This window comes from the organism of the source record quoted next, unplaced genomic scaffold (genome assembly GCF_019419815.1).
Source record: "Pyrus x bretschneideri cultivar Hongxiangsu unplaced genomic scaffold, Pyrus_bretschneideri_v1 Contig112, whole genome shotgun sequence".
In the NCBI taxonomy this organism is placed as follows: Eukaryota; Viridiplantae; Streptophyta; class Magnoliopsida; order Rosales; family Rosaceae; genus Pyrus; species Pyrus x bretschneideri.
The window spans coordinates 675619-693025 of NW_025999405.1; the positions used below are offsets into that span (position 1 = coordinate 675619).

A 17407-nucleotide genomic window follows, 5' to 3' on the forward strand; every position below is an offset into this window, starting at 1 on the left:
TGGATTGCATGAAACTTATGTCAAGAATTCATTTAACGCGATTGTTTATAAGCAACCTCCACTACTTGTGAATATAAGTTCATAACGATTAGGTGAAACTCACTTATATTCTAGCGTCATATTCATGCATGAAAATTAAGTGTGCACTCTCAATGAACATACATAAATAAGTTATCAATCAAACAGTTAAACGAATTGAATCCACAACTTATAAAACGCAATTAGAAGTATTCAAATCAAAATGCAAGCATAAACATATATTTGAATCACCCCCTAACCAAGGGGGGTTTAGTTCCTCATGGTACAAAACAAAGAGAATCAAAGAAACACCTAAACATTCCAACAACTCAAACTTGAATTGTAAGAACGTTTAGGCCCTCTTATCATCCATTCCTCATTCGTACAAAACAAAGAGCATTGAAATTAAACATTGAAATCAAAGAAACACCTAAACATTCCAACAACTCAAACTTGAATTGTATGAACGTTTAGGCACTCTTCTCTTCCTCTTCGTTGTGGCACAAGGTCTAAGGTGAGTTTGATGGTGTGAATGGTTTGGGGAGTGGTGTTTGGATTAATAGGGAAGGCACGGCACAAGGGTGGTTTGATGTCTACATTTCTGCAATGGATGAGTTTATGGAAGAGTGTTTGGAATGGATGAATTTCTGGCACAAAGGCCGTATTTCTGTGGTGAATGGATTGTGAATTAAAGCTATGTGAATGATTAGGGTGAGTGTACATGTGCTTTGACAGCTAGGATGAATTAATTAAAGGAAGTGCATGTGATTGCAAAATGTGAATGATTATGAGTGTGTGTGAGTGAATTAAAGGATGGAATGCATGTGAAATGAATGAAATGCAATCTGAAATGGGATAGCATGTGGGTGAATGTGTGGCTGCAATGATGAAGTGAATGCATGTGTTGAATGATTAAAGTGCATGTGCAATGTTTTAAAGGATGGAATGATGGAGATTGTGAAAACATGTGAATGCATGTGTTTGATGAATGATAAGTGGTGAATGATATGATAAGTGATAAGTGGTGAATGATAAGATAAGTGATAAGTGGTGAATGATAAGTGATGAATGATAAGTGGTGAATGATAAGTGATATGATATGTGATTATGATAAGTAATGGGAGCATGTGAGAGAATGAATAATGAATGCATGTGTATGGTTTTGGGAGAAAGGTGGAGATGCACGGCATAAGGGAATTGGAAAGGTTTAAATGTCCTAAAACTAAAGGGAACAAAGTTCCAACACTTTGGTCTTCAATTTCGTCCAACATTTTGGCGCCAAGCATAAGCTATCCATCCTTAGCCCAAAAGTGCTCCAAAAGTCTCCAAAATGCATCTTTTTGCTCCTTTAGCCCTTTGGACCTACAAACACACGAAAATAGCTTAAAGGACTAAAATAACTAAAGAAACATAACGTAAATGCACGAGAACAAGCCATTTAAGTCGCATGAATATGCTCCTATCAACTATCCCATTACATTAGTTGTTGATTCATTTATTTGTGTTTACTTTATTCTCTTATGCTTTCAAGTTACAACAACAAATCTGCATAGTTTGATTAGTTTGATTCAAATCTGCCTATTTAGACTAGTTTGATTCATTTCTTAGACTTCTTGCAAACAAGTAATTACATAGGTCCAATTAGTCCCTGTGGATTCGACACCCTTACTTATGCCATTATACTAAATATATTCTAGCATTAAGAAGGAAATATACATCAACAAAAATGGCGCCGTTGCCGGGGACTGATTTCAGTCCCTTGTAATTGCTTGTTTGCTAGTTTGCTATTTTGATTAGTTTCAAGGTTAATAAATTGTCGAATTGATAACTGGAAGTTGGTTTAAGTTGCATATATTTCGTGAGTAGAGAGGAAGACCTTAGCCATTCCATTATCCATTGGTTTACATCAATTTGCTTTACAATCTGTTTTTGTTATAATCTGTCCATTTAATTGCATTTCGTCCAAATACAATTTCTCCCCATAGTTTGTTAAGTCTTAAGCTTAGAATCTGTCTTATCTTGTGTTTTGAAGCATTTTGAGTCAAGCTCAAACCTAATTTTCGTCCAAAATTGAGTTTAGTGTCAAAACTGCCCAATTTGTGTTTTTAGGCAGTTTTGAGTGTTTTTTTAGCTTGTTTTGAGTCTTGTGAATCTGTTTTGAGTCCTTTGAGTCTTTGTTTTGTCCAAATTAGTTAGAAAGTGTTTTGATTTGTGTTTATAAGTGTTTTGATTCAAGTTTCCATCCAATTTCGTCCAAATTAGTGTAGGTGCTCAAAACTGCCCAGAAAGTGGTTTTTAGGCAATTTTGAGTCTTCTAGTGGCTGTTTTGGGTTTTAGGATTGTTTAAGTGTCTAAGCGTTTAGTTCCACATCTCTTGAGTCTTTTCAAACGTTTTTTAAGTTTATTTTTGTTCTTTTCATTGTTGTTTGCTTCTTGATTTTCATTCACACTTGTGTTACTTTGTTTCAGGTAGTATATGTCAAATAAACTTGTTGAGTTAGGCCAAAGAATTGAAAGATTGAAAACAAGAATCGAAGTACACCTAAAAATTCCAACAACTCAATCTTGAATTGTATGAACGTTTAGGCCTCTTCTCCTCTAGTTGCTGCGGCACAAGGGGTTTTGGTGAGTTTTGGGGGTTATGGATGATGTAGAAGGATGTGTTTAGGGTAGGGATGGATGTAGGGGAAGGTAAGGAGTGTTTTTGGGCAGAAAATATGAAGAATGGTGAAGTATGGTAGTGCTAGAGAGAGGGGAGGAATTTCTGGCGTGAATGAATGTGTATGAGAGATGGTTTTCTGAAATGGAAGAGTGTGTGTTTTGTGGCTGCAATGCATGCTTATTTATAGGTGAAATGGGGGGAACATGATGACTAGGAATTAGGTGGAAAGCTGAAATGGTGATGGGAGATGCATGTGGCAGAAATGCATGTGATTAAAGGGTGGGAATGCATGTGTTTTGACAGAAAATAAAAGGGAATGCTGGAAATCTGGAATGGGAACCCACGGCATGGTTGTTTTCTGGTGGTGAATGGGTTTATGTTTGAATGGTGCATGTGGGTTGATTATTTAAAGGGAGTGCATGTGGAATAAAGGTTGGAATGAACATGAAATGCACGGTTTTGAGAGATGATTATGGATGCATGTGTTGAATGATTATGGGTGTATGTGGGTGGAAATGCATGTGGGAATGCATGTGATTTGGCTGAAATGAAAGGTAGTGGGAAGTGCATGTAAGCCACGGCAAGGAATGCATTTTCTGAATGAATGAAGGCAGGTTATGTGGAAGGGCTTGAACAAAGGTAGAAGCATGGCACAAAGGTGAATGGGTGATGTGTGAATGTGGTTGAATGATTAAAGTGTAAATGATTAATGAATGGTTCTTTGTTGATGGTGGAAATCTGAAATGATGAAGTGGAATGTGCATGTGGCTGCAATGATGGTGTTTTGCACGGCAATGATGGAGAAAGAATGTGTGGATGTATGGTTGTGTTGGTGATGAATGTGAACTCTTTGTTCTTCATTTTCATTCCTTTGGTCTTCAATTTCGTCCATCTACTTGGCTTTAAGCATATGCAATCCATTCCAATCTCTAATTTGCTCCAAAAGGCTCCGAAAGGCATCCTTTTGCATCCTTAGCCATATGAACCTATAAACACACGAAAATGACTTTAAACACTAAATTAAGTAAGAAAACACAACATAAATGCATAAGAACTAGCTAACTAAGGCGCATAAATATGCTTCTATTAAATTCCCCCACACTTAGCTTTTGCTAGTCCTCGAGCAAAACAAAGAAACAAAACATAACCTAAACCTTCCAACGTTCACCTCAGGGATTTCCAATGGTACATGACAAGTTAAAAATCATCATCCCCACAGATTTGAGTCATCTTTACAATTGAAAACATACTTAATCATAGTCACCACTTACTAGTTCACAATTAATCGATTAAAAGAATGTTTTGAATGTAGTAACATGCCTTAGAGAATTTGCTCAATCCTTACAAGATATGCACTCAATTTTCACTCAGATTTTCTAACTACACACCCTATACTAGTTATATGTGAGAAGATTGATGTAAATATGAAAACGAATGCTCACATATACGTATAACAAAGAACGCAATTTATGGAGTTAATAAGCATGTTTAGAAATGATCTCATGAATGGAATGCTACTACTTAGATGCGAGAACTAATGACCATATGCTCATACCAAAATCAAACTCCACAAATTGAAACACATAACACTCAAGAATGAAGTCAAGGGTTGTAACGGGGCTTGGGGTAGCGGTTAACAAAGAAAAGATAAGGAGAACAAGCGTTCTTCAAGTAATAGTAAGCAAAGTAGTGTACTTAAGACTTAGAATTCATTTAGATTGCAGAAATTAACTTTAAAACACAAGGGGAAGACTTAGACAACTCCTTAGGGCCGAATTCATTGTTTTGGACCCTTACTTCAACAAACAATACTTTGGAATTCTTTTTCACAACTTTTCAACTCTTTTTCATACTTTTCACGCCTTTTTTTTTTTTTTTTTTTTCTTTTTCTTTTCTTTCATGCCGTGCCTATGGCACACAAATTCTCACACAAGAACACTTCCCCCACACTTGTTTTCTGCCAACATAAATCGAAAGAAATTCAATTTGAATCATGCTTTACTAAGCTTTAAGAACAAGGGTGTGGATGGTCCTAATCTAGGCTAGGTGAGGATAATGTGGGTTAACTTAAACATAAAATGACATGGGATACACGGCAATATGGCTAAGGTGGTGGTCACTACACAACTTCATCTTGAATCTGTGTTATGCAAATCAATAACATGCTTTGAATGAAATGGGCATGAGTTCTAGCATTTGGAACTAAATGATGAAACGCCTCTAAGTAGTAACCAAGCAAAGAATAATGAGATCATGCAACGACTTAGAAAACAAAAATGCACAGATTCTAACTCTCCAAATAAACGTTTAGGCTCAAGTCTCACAAGGTTGTAGCGTTAATTTGAGTTCCTTCCTTCAAGCATGTTACAAAAACTGATTTTTTATTTTTTATGATTGCATGTGAAGTCATAAGTTATAACCACAACCAAGCATACACAAAGAGTAAATCAAACTTTCATCCATGTTAATCACTCTCTTTAACAGCCATGTAATTACAAACCGAATCCTCATCATTGTGTTGGAAGGTACCCTAAAACAAAAACAAACACACAAAAACACTTTGAAAACAACTCTTTTTGGGTTTTTAAAACAAATTTTTCAAATTTTTATGTGATTTTCGGATTTTTACTTCAAAACACACTAAAACACACCAAAACTGCTTAAAAACACTTAAAAACAGCAAGGAACAAGTCTATAAGTAAAGGGTGATAAAATCCCATGAATTTGCATCAAAAACACTTAGTTACCCCCCCACACTTAAATCAAACATTGTCCTCAATGTTTCAAGCATAAAATCACACAAAACACAAAGAAACACACAAACAGCAAGTAAAACAACTAAATAGGCAGATTCGAAATAAACAACAAAGTGAAGGGTTTAGGAACGCAAATCTGGAATTGGAGTGATTCCTTGAGCTTCCTTTGTTGAATTGCATGGGTTGCCTCCCAAGTAGCGCTTTCTTTAACGTCTTGCAGCCGGACGAAGACACGTTCATGCTCCATTAGAGCCCACGGCATGGAGTGGGATCTCCTCCACGACATGCTCCACAAAGTTCTCATAGTATGGCTTCAATCTATGTCCGTTCACCTTGAACTCGTGGCCACTTTTTAAGCTTTGGACTTGGACTGCACCATGAGGAAAAACATTAGTAACAACAAGAGGTCCAATCCATTTAGAACGTAACTTACCAGGGAATAACCGAAGTCTTGAATCAAAAAGCAACACTTTCTGCCCCTTGGAGAACGTTTTGGTACGAAGCATCTTATCATGATAAGCCTTCGTCTTGTCCTTGTAGATGCGAGCATTCTCGTAAGCCTCGTTCCTAATCTCCTCAAGTTCATCTAATTGGAGCTTCCTATGAACTCCAGCAGCGTCTATGTCCAAATTGAAGGTTTTCACAGCCCAATGTGCCTTGTGCTCTAACTCAACGGGCAAATGACATGGCTTACCATATATAAGCCGAAAAGGTGACATGCCAAGGGGAGTTTTGTAAGCCGTACGATAGGCCCACAATGCATCGTCCAAGCGCAAACTCCAATCTCTTCTTGAGGGTCCCACGGTTTTCTCTAGGACTTGTTTGATCTCCCTATTTGAAACCTCCGCTTGCCCATTGGTTTGAGGGTGATAAGGTGTGGAAACCTTATGAGTAATGTTGTACTTCTTGAGCAAAGCTTCAATGGTGCGGTTACGAAAGTGAGAACCCCCATCACTAATTAAAACTCGTGGCATCCCAAACCTAGCAAAAATATTAGATTTCACAAAATCTGCAACAACCTTAGAATCGTTAGTACGGGTGGCTTTGGCTTCCACCCATTTGGAAACATAATCGACAGCTAGCAAGATATAAGTGAAACCAAAAGATGGAGGGAAGGGGCCCATGAAATCAATACCCCAAACATCAAAAATTTCCACAAAGGAGAGAGATTGTTGCGGCATTTGGTCCTTAGGCCCTATGTTACCTGTTCTTTGACACTTATCGCATGTTACACAAAACATTTTAGCATCTTTAAAGAGATTAGGCCAATAAAATCCAGATTGTAACACCTTTAGGGCTGTCCTTTGGGTGCCAAAATGTCCCCCACATGCATAAGTATGGCAGAATGTAAGAATGGAATTAAATTCAGATTCGGGCACACATCTACGCACAATCTGATCTGGGCAGAATTTCCATAAATATGGATCATCCCAAACATAAAAACGTGCATCATGAACAAGTTTATCACGTTGGAACTTGTTTAGGGTACTAGGAACTTGCTTAGACACCAAGAAATTGACCAAATCGGCATACCAAGGGGTTCTTACCTCAATGGACAGAAGTTGCTCATCCGGAAACGTTTCTAAAATGGGGGTGGACTCTTCCTCACGCACCATTCTACTTAGGTGGTCAGCCACCACGTTTTCACACCCTTTCTTGTCTCGGATTTCAAGATCGAACTCTTGAAGTAGGAGCATCCAACGAATGAGTCTTGGCTTAGCCTCCTTTTTGGTGAGAAGATACTTCAAGGCTGCATGGTCAGTGAAAACAATTACTTTAGTACCAAGAAGATATGATCTAAACTTATCTAAAGCAAATACAACCGCCAAAAGTTCTTTTTCGGTTGTAGAATAATTCAATTGAGCATCATTTAAAGTGCGTGAAGCATAATAAATAACATGTGGCTGTTTATTTTTCCTTTGACCCAAAACAGCCCCAAGTGCATAATCCAATGCATCACACATCAATTCAAAGGGAATGGACCAATCCGGGGGAGTTATGATGGGTGCCGTGGTGAGTAAGTCTTTTAGATGCTTGAATGCCTTCTCACACGCCTCGTTGAACTCAAAAGACACATCCTTTTGGAGTAGGCGGCATAGGGGTTGTGCAATCTTGGAAAAGTCCTTGATAAATCGTCGATAGAATCCTGCATGGCCAAGAAAAGAACGGACCTCTCTAACCGACGTATGAGAGGGTAAGTGACGTACAAGATCTATTTTAGACTTATCAACTTCAATTCCTTTTTCAGAGATGATATGACCCAAAACTATACCTTGTTTAACCATAAAATGACATTTTTCCCAATTCAAAACAAGGTTAGTTTCCATGCATCTTTTCAAGATTAAAGTGAGATTATGCAAACAAGCATCAAATGAGTCTCCAAACACACTAAAATCGTCCATAAATACTTCAATTATCTTTTCAACATAATCAGAGAAGATACTTACCATGCATCGTTGGAAAGTGGCCGGTGCATTGCATAAACCAAATGGCATACGACGATATGCAAAAGTACCAAATGGACAAGTAAAGGTGGTCTTTTCTTGATCATCCGGCGTTATGACAATTTGATTATAACCCGAATAACCATCAAGAAAGCAATAAAAAGAATGACCGGCTAACCTTTCAAGCATTTGATCAATGAATGGCAAAGGGAAGTGATCTTTCCTTGTTGCGGCATTTAGCTTTCTATAGTCAATGCACACCCTCCAACCGGTTTGAATGCGTGTAGGCACAAGTTCATCTTTTTCATTCTTCACCACAGTCACTCCGGATTTCTTTGGCACAACTTGAACCGGTGAAACCCAACGGCTATCCGAGATAGGATAGATCACCCCACAATCTAGAAGCTTGATAATCTCCTTTTTCACAACTTCCATCATTGGAGGGTTGAGCCGGCGTTGAGCCTCTCTGGTTGGTTTAGCCCCCTCCTCTAAAAGTATGCGATGCATGCAAGTTGTAGGACTAATACCCTTTATGTCGGCCAAGGTCCATCCTATGGCCGTCTTGTGCTCTTTCAACACCCGAATCAATTTCTCCTCCTCCATTGCTGTGAGGGATAAGGAAACTATGACAGGCAACGTCTCATTGTCTTCCAAATAGACATACTTCAAATGATCCGGCAATGGTTTAAGCTCAAGAATGGGTGCCTGAATCACTGAAGGTAACAACTTGTTAGTCGAAACAGGAATTGGACTCGGTTTTGGAGGCTTACCAAAGTGTTGTGGCAATGACTCAAGTGCAGCAACCATCTCGGCCTCATCTTCACTTCTAGGCACGGCAAAACCAGATTTTTGCCCAATTCCTTGTGCAATTGTTGTTTCAAGTGTATCCCTCTCCAAAGAATCGAGAAATTCCTGCGCCAAATCATCAATTATATCAATAGAAAAGCAAGAATGATCGTCCTTAGGAAATTTAATACTTTCAGAAAGATTGAAATCAATGACTTCCCCATCAAATTCCATCGTTAAAGTTCCTTTAAACACATCTATCTTGGTGCGGGCTGTTTTCATGAAGGGCCTCCCTAATAGAATCGGTAATGGGGTGGAATGGGGTGAATCCTCCATGTCAAGCACGTAGAAATCCGCTGGAAAAATCAAGTTATCAACCTGTACCAAAACATCTTCCAAAACACCCTTTGGATATGCATTAGAACGATCGGCTAATTGAATTATCACACCATCATTTTTAAGCTCACCTAAGTTCATAGATGCATAAATAGAGTATGGCATAACATTAATCGAAGCCCCTAAGTCTAACATGCATTGTTCAAACTTAGTATTACCAATAACGCACGGAATTGTAAAACTACCCGGATCTTTGCATTTAGGGGGTAATTTTCTTTGTAACACAGCAGAGACATTTTCACTTACCTGGACCACCTCCTTGTTTGAAATCCTCTTCCTCGTTGTGCAAAGCTCTTTTAAGAACTTGGCATACTTAGGGACTTGCTTGATTGCATCAAGGAGCGGAATGTTAACTTGAACTTTCCTAAAGGTTTCCAAAATGTCATTTTCACTCTCCTCCTTCTTTGATTGCCTAAACCTGCTAGGAAAGGGCACGTTTAGTGGAATAGAACTTGAAAAAGTCGAATTTGGACTTACCTTAGGCATATTGGACGGTTTTGGCACAAGAGGGGGCTGCGGCAAAGATTCTTTCACCCTTGCCGTGGCCTTTATTCCTTGTTCCTCCTCTTCTTGCAGCAACACGTCCTCTTCTTGACTTGTTTTGGACGTGCTTGGGGTGGTTTCGACCTCCTTACCACTTCTCAACATGATTGCCTTGGCAGATTCGAATCCTCCCCTTGGATTGACAATGGTTGAGCTAGGGAGCTTGCCTTTGTCTCGGAATTGTCCTACAAATTCCGCAATCTGCCCAATTTGTTTCTCCAAGTGATCCACCCTTTTGTCTTGGTTTTGCATGGCTTTGGTTTGATCCTCTTGCCCCTGAGACAAATTGGTAAGTAATTTAAGAAGTGTTTCATTTCCCAACGACGTACCTTGATTGTTTTGGGCAGGTTGTGCTTGGTTTGGATTGGGGCCGAATGGCTTGGTGTAGAACCCCGGGGGTTGTTGTCTAAAGCCTCCTTGTTGTTGAGGTTGTTGAGGTTCCCTCCACTTGAAGTTTGGATGGTCTCTCCAACCCGGATTGTATGTGTTGGAATATGGATCATTCCTTGGTTGATTGTGGCTCGGAAATCCAATGGCATTTGCACTCTCCCATCCCCCATTCTCAATCAATTGAGGGCATTTTTCCGAAGGGTGTCCTTGGATAGAACATACACCACATACAATCGGTCCTTGTATCTGCATTCCTTCGGCCATCTGAGACACAATAGAAGTAAGATTAGCTATCTGAGATTGAATATCGGATTGAGAACTTACCTCATTCAAGTGTTGCCGTGGGGGGTCCCTTTGCCCAAGTCCTTCATATTGTTGTGCATTTAGAGCACGGTTTGCAATTAGGGTCTTGGCCGACATAGGAGTTTTGTCCACCAATGCACCTCCCGCCGAAGCATCGAGCATTTGCCTTTCAATGGGAAGAAGGCCCTCATAGAAATATTGAAGGAGAAGCTCCTCCTTCATTTGATGTTGAGGACATGATGCAACAAGGGCTTTAAAACGCTCGTAGTATGCCGGAAAAGATTCTCCTTGACTTTGTTGGATTCCGCTAATTTTCTTCCTCAAGAGAATGACTCTTGAAGTAGGGAAGAACTTCTCCAAGAACGCTCTCTTCATGCTCTCCCAAGAAGTAACGGTCCCGGGTGCCAATTCATAAAGCCAATCCTTAGCTTTTTCCACAAGAGAGAATGGAAAAGCTTTCATCATTAGAATGTTCCCATCGACATTTATGGGTGTCATGCTCGAACAAACAACCTCGAACTCCTTGAGATGCTTGTTGGGATCTTCCATGGAAAGCCCATGGTATTTCGGAATGTGGTGCAACAAGCTTGACTTCAACTCGAATTCATCGGTCTTGCCTTGGGCAGCTGCGGGGTATTGAATGCATAATGGTGCGGCATTGGCCAACCCCGAGGCCGAAAGCTCTTTAATGGTCCGATTGTCCGCTGCCATAACTTCTTCTTCCACACTTTCAAACTCAGATTCGGCCTCTGAACTTGAACTAGGTTCACTAGGTTCACTAGGTTCGGGATGCCTCCTCTTTCTTCTCAAATCACGTTCAAAATCGTCGTTAAAGTCCAAGATATGTGCATGCACAGTTTGTGAACTCCGCGTCATGCACTAGTACCTAAACCAAGAAAACAAAACAAAATAAGAAAACTAGGTAAATTACACTAAAAACATACGGCAAAAACACAAGGGATTAGCAATTTTGCTAATCCCCGGCAACGGCGCCAAAATTTGATGCGAAAATAGTTAAACACACAAATTAAACCCTATGGATGGCAATTGTAGTAAATGAGCAAATAGGGATCGTTCTAGACCGGGGATTAACTAGGGATGCTAATCAATGTGAAATTGACTCAAAAACGTAAGAACACAATATAAAACACTTACTAGACTCAAAGAATGCAAAACTAAACTTTAAAACACTAAAACAAACCAAAAGACTCAAACATCACCCAAAACACTCAAAACTGCCTTAAAAACACTTTCTGGGCAGTTTTGGACACTTTGGTGAATTTGGACGAATTTGTGTAACAAATTGAATCAAAACACTTAAAAACACAAACTAAGACACTTTCTAACTAAGTTGGACACTAAAGTAAAGGGGGATTAAGGTTTTGACGAAATTAAATTAAATAAAACAAGTTAATAAACTAGGCAGATTGTATAAACGGATTTGAGAAACAAGATGATGGATGGATTAGTTAGAGGTCCATTCTCCACACATGACACATTTATATATGAATCGATTCTCCAATTGTTTTTCATTAACTATGATGCTCAACACCCCAAGTTAACCGTGATGCACTAATTAACTCTCAAATTTTCCTTAAGTTATTGAATTGGATGATGCATGCGACAATTCAAATCATTCTCCAATGGTTCTCAACATGAATGCATAGAAGAGATACAATGAGAGATCATTATGCTCTATGAAAATTATAAGTGTTGACGAGGCAATTGTAACTATGAATGCATGATACTTTTGCCAAGAATTCAATTAACGCGGTTGTGACTAGCAACCTTCACTACTCATGTTTATAAACTTGTGACGATTAGGTGAAACTCATTTATAAACTAGCATCGAGTTTATGCATGAAGACTAAGTATGCATCCCTAATCAACATACAAAAACAAGTCTTTAATAAACATGATAATTGAATTGCAATCACAAATTAACAAATCACAATTGGAAGAAATCAATTCATATTTCAAACATATCCATGGCTTCAAACTTTCCCCTAACTAATTAGGGGTTTAGCCACTCATGATTACAACAAACTTAGAGAGTAATAACAAAGTAAACATTGAAAACAAGAATCGAAGTACACCTAAAAATTCCAACAACTCAATCTTGAATTGTATGAACGTTTAGGCCTCTTCTCCTCTAGTTGCTGCGGCACAAGGGGTTTTGGTGAGTTTTGGGGGTTATGGATGATGTAGAAGGATGTGTTTAGGGTAGGGATGGATGTAGGGGAAGGTAAGGAGTGTTTTTGGGCAGAAAATATGAAGAATGGTGAAGTATGGTAGTGCTAGAGAGAGGGGAGGAATTTCTGGCGTGAATGAATGTGTATGAGAGATGGTTTTCTGAAATGGAAGAGTGTGTGTTTTGTGGCTGCAATGCATGCTTATTTATAGGTGAAATGGGGGGAACATGATGACTAGGAATTAGGTGGAAAGCTGAAATGGTGATGGGAGATGCATGTGGCAGAAATGCATGTGATTAAAGGGTGGGAATGCATGTGTTTTGACAGAAAATAAAAGGGAATGCTGGAAATCTGGAATGGGAACCCACGGCATGGTTGTTTTCTGGTGGTGAATGGGTTTATGTTTGAATGGTGCATGTGGGTTGATTATTTAAAGGGAGTGCATGTGGAATAAAGGTTGGAATGAACATGAAATGCACGGTTTTGAGAGATGATTATGGATGCATGTGTTGAATGATTATGGGTGTATGTGGGTGGAAATGCATGTGGGAATGCATGTGATTTGGCTGAAATGAAAGGTAGTGGGAAGTGCATGTAAGCCACGGCAAGGAATGCATTTTCTGAATGAATGAAGGCAGGTTATGTGGAAGGGCTTGAACAAAGGTAGAAGCATGGCACAAAGGTGAATGGGTGATGTGTGAATGTGGTTGAATGATTAAAGTGTAAATGATTAATGAATGGTTCTTTGTTGATGGTGGAAATCTGAAATGATGAAGTGGAATGTGCATGTGGCTGCAATGATGGTGTTTTGCACGGCAATGATGGAGAAAGAATGTGTGGATGTATGGTTGTGTTGGTGATGAATGTGAACTCTTTGTTCTTCATTTTCATTCCTTTGGTCTTCAATTTCGTCCATCTACTTGGCTTTAAGCATATGCAATCCATTCCAATCTCTAATTTGCTCCAAAAGGCTCCGAAAGGCATCCTTTTGCATCCTTAGCCATATGAACCTATAAACACACGAAAATGACTTTAAACACTAAATTAAGTAAGAAAACACAACATAAATGCATAAGAACTAGCTAACTAAGGCGCATAAATATGCTTCTATCATGAAGCTAATTTGAGGATGAGAGTGTTTCCTTACACCTTGAAAGATAAGGCCAAGAGTTGGTTGATGACTCTAACACCAGATTCCCTCACTACATGGGATGCCGTGGCTAAGAAGTTCTTGGAGAAGTTCTTTTCCACTCAAAAGACAGCCACATTAAGGGGACAAATCTTCAACTTCAAACAAGATGATGGAGAACCTTTCAATGAGTGTTGGGAGCGTTTTAAAGGCCTCTTGATACAATGTCCACACCATGGGTTACCTTTTCACTTACAAATGCAAATTTTCTATGATGGACTAACCCAAAATTGTCAATCAACTGTGGATAATGCAGCAGGTGGAGCATTGAAGAAAAAGAATGCTCAAGAGTCATATAACATTTATGAGATGTTGGGGTCTAATGCTCAACACAAAGATTTAAGGGGTAAGAAAGTTGGAGTTTATGAAACAAGTTCTAACCATGAGCTTTTGTTGCAGGTAGCTAACCTAGAAAGGAAGCTTGAATCCGTGCTCAACATGGTGCCAAAAGCTAATGAAGTGTGTGCCATTTGCAACATACCAAGCCATCCTACTCACCAATGTCCATCTAGGGAGGCTTACCCCGAGTATGTTCAAGAACAAGTGAACCTCATGAATTCTTACAACCAAAGACCAAGGAATGATATGTATTCCAATACATATAACCCGAGTTGGAGAGATCATCCCAACTTTTCATGGAAGAACAACAATCCAATCCAAAATTTCCAACCAAAACCTGCCACTACTCTTGAGGACACGGTTAAATTGTTAGCCCAAAACACCTTGCAATTCCAACAGTCCACCAATAGCGCACTCCAACAACATTCAGCCGCCCTAACCAAAATGGAGACACAATTGGGGCAGATTGCAGATGCCTTGAACCAAAGAGAGGTTGGGAAGTTTCCAAGCCAACCCGTGATACTCCAAAGGAACCAAGAGCAAGCCAAAGCAATCACTACACTTAGAAGTGGTAAGGTTATTGATAATAGAGTTGGCAATGAAGTTACTAATGAATATGATCATGTGAATGCAGGTGTCACTCAAGGAGACAATGAGAAATCAATTGAGGAACCAAGCCATGCCACTTCCTCACTAGAAGCACCAAATCTTCACAAGGCCGAGAAACCATACACTCCACCAATACCATTCCCTGAAAGACTTGCCAAGAGCAAGCAGGATAAGTCATTCAAAGAAATTTTTGATATACTAAGCAAAGTGAATGTTAACTTACCTTTGCTTGATGTCATTAGGAACATGCCGGCATATGGGAAGTTCTTCAAGGAGTTAAACAGTTACAAAACAAAGTATGGACCACATGAGAAGGTTGTGGTGTCTGAAAATGTGAGTGCAGTTTTGCAAAGAAAACTTCCACCAAAGCTCAAGGATCCAGGAAGTTTCTCTATCAACATCACCATAGGGGATAAGAAAGTAGAGAAGGCAATGCTTGATTTGGGTGCTAGCATCAACTTAATGCCTTATTCAGTGTACCTTCAACTAGGTTTGGGAGATTTGAAAGCCACCACCATTTCATTACAACTTGCAGACAGATCCGTGAAATATCCAAGAGGTATAGTAGAAGATATTCTAGTTCAAGTTGATAAACTAATCTTGCCTGCAGATTTTGTAGTGTTGGACATGGAAGAAGCTCCTATACATGATCGTGAGTTGCCAATATTGCTTGGGAGACCTTTCATGGCCACGGCCAAGACCATCATTGATGTGCAAAATGGACTCCTCACTATGACAGTGTTAGGAGAGACAGTTCAATTCAAAGTGTTTGAATCTCTTTCTCATCCTTCGTCATCTCTTGATTGTTATGCCATTGATGTGCTTGATTCACTTGTATTCTCTAAGTTCTTGCAGGCACAATCGAATGAACCATTGCAAACTGTTTTGAGTCAATCTCAAGATGAGTTTGATGAGGAAGATGCACTCATGGAAGAAGTAGCTGCTTTGGAAGCATTAGCATTGTATCCTTTCAATGTTTCACCTCGTTTTGGGCCTTTAGAATTATCAATGTCACATCTAACTCCTTCTACTGTTAAAGCACCAAAACTTGAACTTAAACCACTTCCACCACATCTAAAATATGCATATCTAGCTGAATGTGAAACTCTTCCAGTAATTATAGCTTCTGACCTCACCCCAGTTGAAGAAGATAAACTAATTAGGGTGTTAAAAGAGTTCAAATCAGCTTTTGGTTGGTCTATTGCAGATATCAAGGGAATAAGCCCTACCATGTGCATGCATAGGATCCTTTTGGAGGAAGGAGCAAAAACAAGCCGTGAGCCACAAAGAAGGCTCAATCCACACATGAAGGAAGTTGTTAGGAATGAGGTGTTGAAATTGTTAGATGTGGGGATCATATATCCCATTTCTGATAGCAAATGGGTGAGTGCTATTCAGGTGGTGCCTAAGAAGGTGGGAATCACTGTGATGAGGAATGAAAACAATGAGCTTGTGCCCACAAAGCCCACGACCAGTTGGCGTGTTTGCACCGATTACAGGAATTTGAATTCTAGCACTAGAAAAGATTACTTTCCTATGCCTTTCATAGATCAAATGCTTGAGAGATTGGCGGGATACTCACACTATTGTTTTCTTGATGGTTACTCAGGTTACAATCAAATTGCAATCGCTCCGGAGGATCAAGAGAAAACAACCTTTACTTGCCCCTTTGGCACATTTGCATACCGGAGAATGCCTTTTGGACTATGCAATGCTCCAGCAACATTCCAAAGATGTATGTTGGCCATCTTCTCTGACATGGTAGAAAGGTTCATTGAGGTATTTATGGATGACTTCTCAGTGTTTGGTTCCTCTTTTGATGAATGTCTTAACCATCTATCGTTAGTTGATGCGAAAATTAACTTAACACACAAATTAACCCTCTTTTGACAATTGTAGCATATAAATAAGTAGGGATCGTTCTAAACCGGGGATTAGGAGGGATTGCTAAATCACTTGGAAACTGACTCAAAAACGTAAAACAAAGGTTAAAACACTAAACTAGCCTCAAAGAATGCAAAACTAAACAATAAAAACACTAAAACAAACCAAAAGACTCAAAACAGCCCCAAAACACTCAAAACTGCCTTAAAAACACTTTCTGGGCAGTTTTGAGCACTTTCACTAATTTGGACGAATTTGGGTAACAACTTGAATCAAAACACTCAAAAACACAATCTAAAACATATTCTAACTAATTAGACACTCTAAGACACTTGGGGATTTGGTTTTTGACGAAAATCAAACAAACAAAACAAATATGTAAAATAGGCAGATTCTGACGAAATTGGTGGAATTAAATGGATGGTGAGATGGCTAGGAGGTTTTTCTCCACACATGGCATACTTGCATACAAAATAATCTCCAGTTGCTTATTCGATGAATTTATGAACCTCAACACCCCAAGTTAATTAGGTACGCTTAAATTAACTCTCAGATTTCCCTTAGGTCATTGAATTGAATGGAATTAGCGCATTGCAATCAAATTATTCCTTAAAAGTTTTCTATATGAAAGCGCATGATAGAAAGACAATCAAAGATCATTAGGTTCTATGGAAATCATAGGTGTTGACGAGGCATTCGTAACTATGAAAGCGCATGATACTTATACCAAGAATTTACTTAACATAATTGCGACCAACAATCTTAACTACTCATGGATGTGAGTTCCCAACGATTAGGTGAAGTTCCCTCATATCCTAGCATCATGTTTATGCATGCAAATCAAGCGTGCACTCTCAATTCATATACATAAGAAAGTTTTAATTAAAATAGATAAG

General features: G+C 39.1%; 1 pseudogene; it reads right to left on the bottom strand.

The window, feature by feature from the left end:
• Window positions 1–13750: 13750 nt before the first annotated feature.
• Window positions 13751–13861, bottom strand: LOC125473987 (annotated as a pseudogene).
• Between the last annotated feature and the right edge of the window lie 3546 nt (window positions 13862–17407).